The sequence below is a fragment of the Coenobita brevimanus genome, chromosome 14 (assembly GCF_032717465.1).
Source record: "Coenobita brevimanus isolate Jiangsu-jjx chromosome 14, ASM3271746v2, whole genome shotgun sequence".
In the NCBI taxonomy this organism is placed as follows: Eukaryota; Metazoa; Arthropoda; class Malacostraca; order Decapoda; family Coenobitidae; genus Coenobita; species Coenobita brevimanus.
In genome coordinates, this window is record NC_136967.1 from 8,855,076 (window position 1) to 8,863,279 (window position 8,204).

Here is an 8,204-nt window from a genome sequence, read left to right on the forward strand (position 1 = left end):
TATATATATATATATATATATATATATATATATATATATATATAGATATATACCAAGAAGTTGATCCTGGATAAGACGAGGGACCAAACTCTGTCTCAGTGTCTCGAGGTGATTTCTTACAGTAGTTATGCCAAAATTTCTTATGTTTTGTTACTAATGAAAGATAAGGATAGACAGATAGATAAAAAGATATGGAGAGGGGGGTAGGGTGTAGGGTACAGAAAACAGGCAGGAAAAAAAAAAACATGACGACAAGAATGTACCAGAAATGTTTCACAAGGACAACCCTGCCGCTTGCGACAACCCAACGTAGACGAAATCATACGGACCCCCTCCCCTTCTTCCTCCACGGACGAGTACTCCATGGCCCAAATACCCCTTCAACTTCTGTGTAAAGGACGCCCAATGATCCTGTTAAGGGTGAAGGATGCATGGAGGATCTTAATAAAGTATTATGATGGAGTCTTGGTAGCGATTAAATGTTATCACGTATAATTATGTTTCTTCGTATTTGTCACGTTATTTATCACTCATTTAGTTGTGAAGTGCCTGATGGCTGCGTAAATTAACGACTTCCATCTGTTGATGCGCTTTCTATTTTATTTTTGTTATCGTCAGACAGTTTTTTATAACTATGAGGAGAGCTCCTACTGTGAAGGGATCAGAAACGACCTCCACTAAGCTCCTCTCCTCTAGGAGGTTTTCGAAACACCTAATGAACTTGGCAGGTGACAACAAGAATAAAACGAAAATGACACTCTCCGGCTGACGTGATTCAGACAGAAGTATTAACAGCCCAAGAATGTTCTTGAATACGACCCCTACTCCACTTACGGTCCAGCTTCTTATCAACCATGCAGCCCTTACCCAAGAACTGGTTCTCCCCTGTCCACCGCCCCACACTGGAATTATTTATTTCATTTACTTGCTGCACCGCCTCTGACCCCAGGCACACCTTCCTGACCTTCACGTTTGGCTAAATATAAATAAATTAATAGATCAATAAAAACAATATAATCTTTACTATCACGCCTGGGAGCTCAGTCAACAAATGAAAGTAATCATCATCATCATCATAATCATCATCCTTCCCATCGCCTAAGAACTCTATCACTATGAGAGTCTGCCATCATCCTCATCATCCTACTGAGCACTTGAGTTATCTACCATCAAATGAAAGTAGAAATTCACAACCATCATCATCAATATGCTTAACAACACCTGTGTGCTTTCTGCATAAGAAAAGGTAATACATCATCATCATCATCCTATACAACGTCTGAAAACTTTATCACGTGAAAGCCATACATTACTAAGATCATCACAAACATCACCACCATCTTCCTCTGTCATCATCATCATCATCATCATCATCATCATCATCATCATCCTACACGACTCTTCAGAACTATATCAACAAGAGAAAGTAATCGCCATCTACACCATCAAAATCACAATCATCATCATCAGCAGCAGCAATATAACCATCAACAACATCTACCACGATATCTTATAACTCTGCCAAGAAGAAAAATCATACGGTATTATAATTATCATCATTTGAAACCTGTTCTCATTATAATAATCGTTCTGAATGTAAGATCCAAAAGCAGGAAAATAAAAAACAGGGAAGTAAAGAAGCTATAATCAATGCCCAACGAAAATTATGGGCCACATTTCTAACAATTCATCATTTAAGTCTTCCCAGTACACAGAGGGAAAATATAAGCAGCAAATGGCATTGCAGTATTAATCTGCATAGAGTAAAATCCACTGCCAGGACAACAGAATGTAATCCTCATCTTTACGCTGTTTATCGGGATACGTTTTAACCAAGAGACAATAAGACACAATGAGAGACAAGTGGTGTGTCAAGGTCATATTTATCTCACTGCACGTATATGTTTTTGAACAGGATTAAAAACTGATACCTTCATTATTTTTGTTTTTCCTGCACAGTCCTCCATTATCCTCCGTTTGTTCTTTTGTGTGTGTGTGTGTGTGTGTGTGTGTGTGTGTGTGTGTGTGTGTGTGTGTGTGTGTGTGTGTGTGTGTGTGTGTGTGTGTGTGTGTGTGTGTGTGTGTGTGTGTGTGTTTTTATGAGTGTCTGTGTGCGTGTGTGTATTTTTCTCTGTTAACCTTGACATCTGACTTTCTCGTACCCAAACGTAGCTGTGTCTTCGTCGATTCGTACCCTACGCTCCAACAATGTCATAGGAAAATGAGCCCAAGTTCCGGCCCGCATCGTAAAGCCAGGCAGTCACACAAACACACTGGCTACTGTCTGGACTAAAATCTTGGCTGATCATTAAACAGGTGTGACAATAAGAAAATAACTAACTAACAGAGCTTATCTGCTGCTGCTTCCGGCAAGCAATAAATATTCAAACGAAGGAGGGATCTTGAATAATTAAGGGGTAGTGAAAGCCATCCCTTATCCCTCCAGTTAGAAAGGTCTCCCCTAAGCTGAATAAAAATCGTCTGGTGCTTGTGAGAGAGAGAGAGAGAGAGAGAGAGAGAGAGAGAGAGAGAGAGAGAGAATATCGTTGTACTGTAGGGGCTTAAGTTAGATAAACCAGGCAGAACTCACAAAAAAAGCTCCCAGTGCGAATTTCCGTCACAGCCAAACAAGAGACCATAAAAGGCGAGGCAGAGTTGTAACCAGGCATCAGATGTGTCTTCGTGGGCTTGGGAGACTCCCTCGCTCCTTTTCTTTAATCCATTCAGTTCGATTATGTCTTTTGTCTTAAATAGGCATAACAGGCGAATTATAATGCAAACTGTTTTTCTTCTCTTCACAACGAAAGACGCACACTAAAATTAGTTAAATCGTTTGGCGTTTAGATTAACTTAAAACAAACATAACTCTAGTGAATGTGTGAAGATTCATATGCAAAATCAACTACGAAGGAAGAGACGCTATGCGACTCTCTATGCTCACAAGGACACGTGTCAACACACACAGACAGACGTAAAACAGATGAAGGTGTTGGAATATAAAGATGTATGCAGAGCCAACCAGTCTGGGCAGCCACACCCACAACCCACACTGCTCACCCACACCTCCGCCAAAACCCCAGGTGTGCAGAGCATACATATATACTTACATACATTCATACATACAGAGAGAGAAAGAGAGAGACAAAGAGAGAGAGATGAACAAAGAAAGAGAGAGGAAGCAGAGGTGCAAAGTGAAACGGAAGGCAGAGAAAAGAGAGAAGTAGGGCATGTGAGAGGAGAAAAAATCAGCAGCACATCAACACAGACAGCAGTGATGAGAAATAAGTCCACTCCAGCCCACTGCACTTTCCAGAACCTAAGCCTTAACCCAACCCCAGCCCAGCACCAGACCAGACCGGTTATAAACACCGTAACGCAACCCCGTGTTAAGAAGTCGGGTGTGTCGCCAGCCCACACCACATCCTCACTTGTGGGCGGTAGAGATAAAAACAAGCCTGAAAAAGGTTATGATGAGGTTTGGCAATGAAACAACAACCACAACTGCAACAACAATAACGACGACGACGAAGACGACTGTGATGATGATGATGATGATGATGATGATAGTCGACCTCATATTAGGCTTTTCAATGTGCTGGGGAGCCCGTATTCCATGCTACTTTCCTGGTGACTAGCAATTGACCTGAGTGCTCTTTCATTATATTATCCCCCTCCCCCCCAAAAAAAAGAAATATAATAATAATGACGACGATAACAACTCCTCCTCCTCCTCCTACTCCTACTACTAGTACTACTACTATTACTACTTCTATTATCATCACCACTACTGCTGCTGCTGCTGTTACTATTACTTCTTCCAAAATAATAATAATAATAATAATAATAATAATAAAAATAATAATAATAAATTACCATCACCAATACTGCTGCTGCTACTATTAGATCTTCTAAAATAATAATAATAATAGTAATAATAATAATAATAATAATAATAATAATAATAATAATAATAATAATAACAGAGAATAGAACAGGAAAAAGAACAGGGAGATGACAATCATATTAATGTCTAACACCCAAATATCATTAAAAAAAAAAAGAGCACGGCCATTTCTCGAAAACTACCCCCAAACCTCACAGAAATAAAGAACTGGAAGAGTCTGATTTTATTTTTATCCAGTAGAGGTGCAAAAAATATCCCATGTTATATGATGTACTGAATAAAAACGCAATAATAGCCATACATGCCGAGGAATACCAGCGCGCGCGCGCACACACACACACACACACACACACACACACACACACACACACACACACACACACACACACACACACACACACACACACACACACACACACACACACACACACACACACACACACACACACACACACACACACACACACACACACACACACACACACACACACACACACACACACACACACACACACACACACACACACACACACACACACACACACACACACACACACACACACACACACACACACACACACACACACACACACACACACACACACACACACACACACACACACACACACACACACACACACACACACACACACACACACACACACACACACACACACACACACACACACACACACACACACACACTATATCCATCATCATTTACCACACTTCCCTACACATCCAGACCACTAACCTTGAATTAACACTTTCCAAAACAGCGCTGAAGAAACACAATAAACAAAATAAAAATAAAGGCTCACAATAACCCCAATAAATAAACGAGCATGGGCAACACCTAGCGGGCCTTACTCACGATAAATAATAACTACTTGATAAATGGCGATAAAGGTAATGGTTGTGATAGTGGGAGTAAGGGGTGTAACTGAATGGAAGCGAGTGGATGCGGTTGAAATGGGAGATGACAGACAGAAGGCAAAGCTAGGAAATGGCAGATGTAAGAAATGGCAGAGCTAGGTGGCAGCAGAGTTTAAAGGTAATGCAGTTAGAAGGTAGGAGAGTGAGATGAATGGGTTTGGAAGTGGCAGAGTTAGATGGCTGGGTTAGGAGGCGGCAGAGCTGGAAGGAGGCCCAGTTAGATGAATGGGTTAGAAGGCGGCAGAACTGAAAGGTGCCAGAGCTAGAATACTGCTGAGACAGGAGACAGCACATTTAGAATTACGAAAAGCAAAAAGATTATATATTTTGAGATATGGAATAGGCAGCTTCTGCCATAGCTCTGAGACGGCAGACCTAAAGGGAGCAAAGTTAAGAAGAGGCAGAGCTGAATGGTGGCACAGCTAAGAGGTCGCAAGGCTAGGTGGCACAACTATTAAATGGCAGAGCTTGGAGTCAGAAAAGCAGAGAAGGGACAGAACTGGAAAGTGGCTGAACTTGGAAGTGTGTATCTAAAAGGTGTCAGAGCTAGGACGTGGCAGAACTGGGAGGTGCAGCAGAACTATGAGATAAGTGTATTCCAGGGTGGATGAGGCAGGAAATAACACAACTAGGAGATGGCAGAACTAGGAAGAGGCAGAGCTAAGAAGAGGCAAAGCTAGGACGAGGCAGAACTGGACAGCGATAGAAACGGGAGACAGCAGAGCAAGAGATAATGGAGCAAGGGCAGGAGATGCTGCAGAATAGAATATGACAAGGCCAGGATGTGGAAGAACCAAAAAGGGTGCAGTAAAAGGCATCAGTACTAGGAAATAAAAATCTTGTAACTGAGTGTGCTATGGAGAGGCAAAGTTAGATGGCAGATTAATTATGAGATGAGTATGGCAAGAGTTATGAGATGGGTGTGGGAAAAGAATTAGTGAGCGCAAAAAATAATAAATACAAATACTGTCAAAAAAAATAGTAAATGAGGGTGCAGAGTGGTCAAGTAAAGAGACGACAAAACAATTTACTTGAGTGTGGTGGGAATATAAGATGGTTGTGGTAGAAGGTTGCAGTGCTCGGAAAAAAATACAAAAAAGGTAGATGACTGCAAGGAAGTGGTAGTGTTGGAGGAGCACAGAACTATAATTTGAGCGTGGTAGACTCAACGAGATGGGCAAGACAGATTGTTGAAGTACTAGAGAAACTTACACAGAAAAAAAATGATTAGGGTGCAAAGAAGTTGTCAAATCTACGAGAAGGTTGCATTAAGACGTTGCACAGCTTTGAAAGGAGAAAGGGAAGAACTATGAGATCGATGCGGTAGAAAGCTGCGGTACTGGAAAACATAGAAGCTAATACATAAGCGTGCTAATAGGGCGAGACAATTAGGAAATGGCAGCTAGGAGACGGCTGAGTTAAGAGGGGGCAAAACAACGACATGAATGACAGATGAGAGAGAAATTGAGTTAGAGATGACCGGGTAGATGAATAAAGTGGAAAAGCAAAATGAATGTGTGATGAAAGAGGTGACAGAAAAGTGGGGAATAGTCATATAGATAACTTAAGGAGATGATAAAGTGAGATCAAATATAAGTGCATCAGGAAATATGGCATGGGCGAGATAATGGCAAAAACAGTAAAACTAGTACCTCTGAGTGAAAAAATAAATTAATAAATAAAATAGTAGGAGACAAGGAGGAGGCTGGGTGTGTCAGGAGATGGTCGAGTTATCAGACTGCTATGTTTACTTTCAAGGTGAACTTCTTACTACAAGGACTATGAGAAATTAACAAAAACAGGATTATTCATTCTACCTGCATCGTATCCTAGGTACTCTAATGCTCTGTCTACTTGGACTAAAACTGCCATCTCCACACCTTGAACACTGAACCACAGCAAGAGATTGACACTAGAGTATGCTGCTAATCACCAATAAGTGCTATGGAAAGAAGGTAGAATTGTATTATTGTCACATCCTGCCACTTATCTATGTGAATTAAGCTACAAATGAAAACAAAAAAAATCTCCGAAAAGTGGATAAACCATACAGAAGCCTTGGAAGCACTATTATTTACCTGGGCAACTTATACTCTACCTTGGCCCGAATATTCGTCGTTTCTAGCACTCTACTCGTGTGTTAATTTATTGTTACAACTCAGCAAACAGATGGAGAAAGCAATTGTAGGCCAAGTTAATGGCAGTATAGTAACCTCAGCCAAATCCTAGGCATCGTAATTCTATTCTAGGTACTCCAGTGATGCCTCAGGCCTTTCAGCCGGAGGACATCACTTTTAGTTTATCCTCTGCTTCCTCAAGACAACTTTATAAACCTTTAGGGAAGCATTATGAATTGAAGCAGAGTCTCCATTAATCTCCCCCACTATGGAAGGTCTCCCCAAAGCAAATGAAACTAGCAGGATAATGCATCAAAGGAGTCAACAACACAATATTCACTTTAGCCAGGTATGAAATTAATATCCATTCATCTTTTCTGCTAATCTTTACCAATAGAATAACCCTACACCATGGTTCTAGTCACGAAGAAGTGCTATGGAAAGGCTGTAGAATGGTATTGTAAATCTGACACTGACCTACGGAAAATAAAATGCAAAAGGACGAAAACCTCTGCCAAATAAAAATGAATGAATATGGTGCTCATGACGAAGAAGTGCTTTGGAAAGGCTGCACATCCATATTATCGTCGTGATGTAACCACGAGCTACGAGAAATACAATCCAAAACGACGAAATCTCCACCTTGTTAAAAGGAACTACAATTAGGGTTATAATATGCTACCGTAAGCACTTGAATCGTATCCTACGCACATAAAGTTTTTTCCGAAATCCCCGAACGTTATTGTAGGCCATTAAAGATTATCAGCCCAGAGGAAGGTTTCAAAGAGAGTGTATTATTTTCGTATGTTTCGTCCTTTGTACTTTGAGGACATGATCCGTATCCCTGTTGCCTGTATGTCCAACCAAACTCCAAAGTGGCTTGACGGATCTTAACCACTTTCGTCGGATGATATGTTGTTTGTATTATTACTACTAATTTTGATTACTTTATCTGCCCATGTATGAAGAGCTATACTTTACTAACGTGCTGATATAAACAAACAGCAAAACAGCCAACATTCTAAAGGGAATGCTCGATGGTCCCCAAACTGACATGCTTCTATGCAAGTAGCCATAATGATTAATGAACATACAAGAACACACTGTAGGCTCTCAAAATTAGCGTGTTCATATGGTTTGATGCTGGACCCCATATACCCCTTTAAAATGCCTAAGCAAAGAAAAAAAAAAGAAGAAGAAAAAGGGTCTGGGGTTATAGGCCCAAAGAGCAGTTGTGCCAATTATGG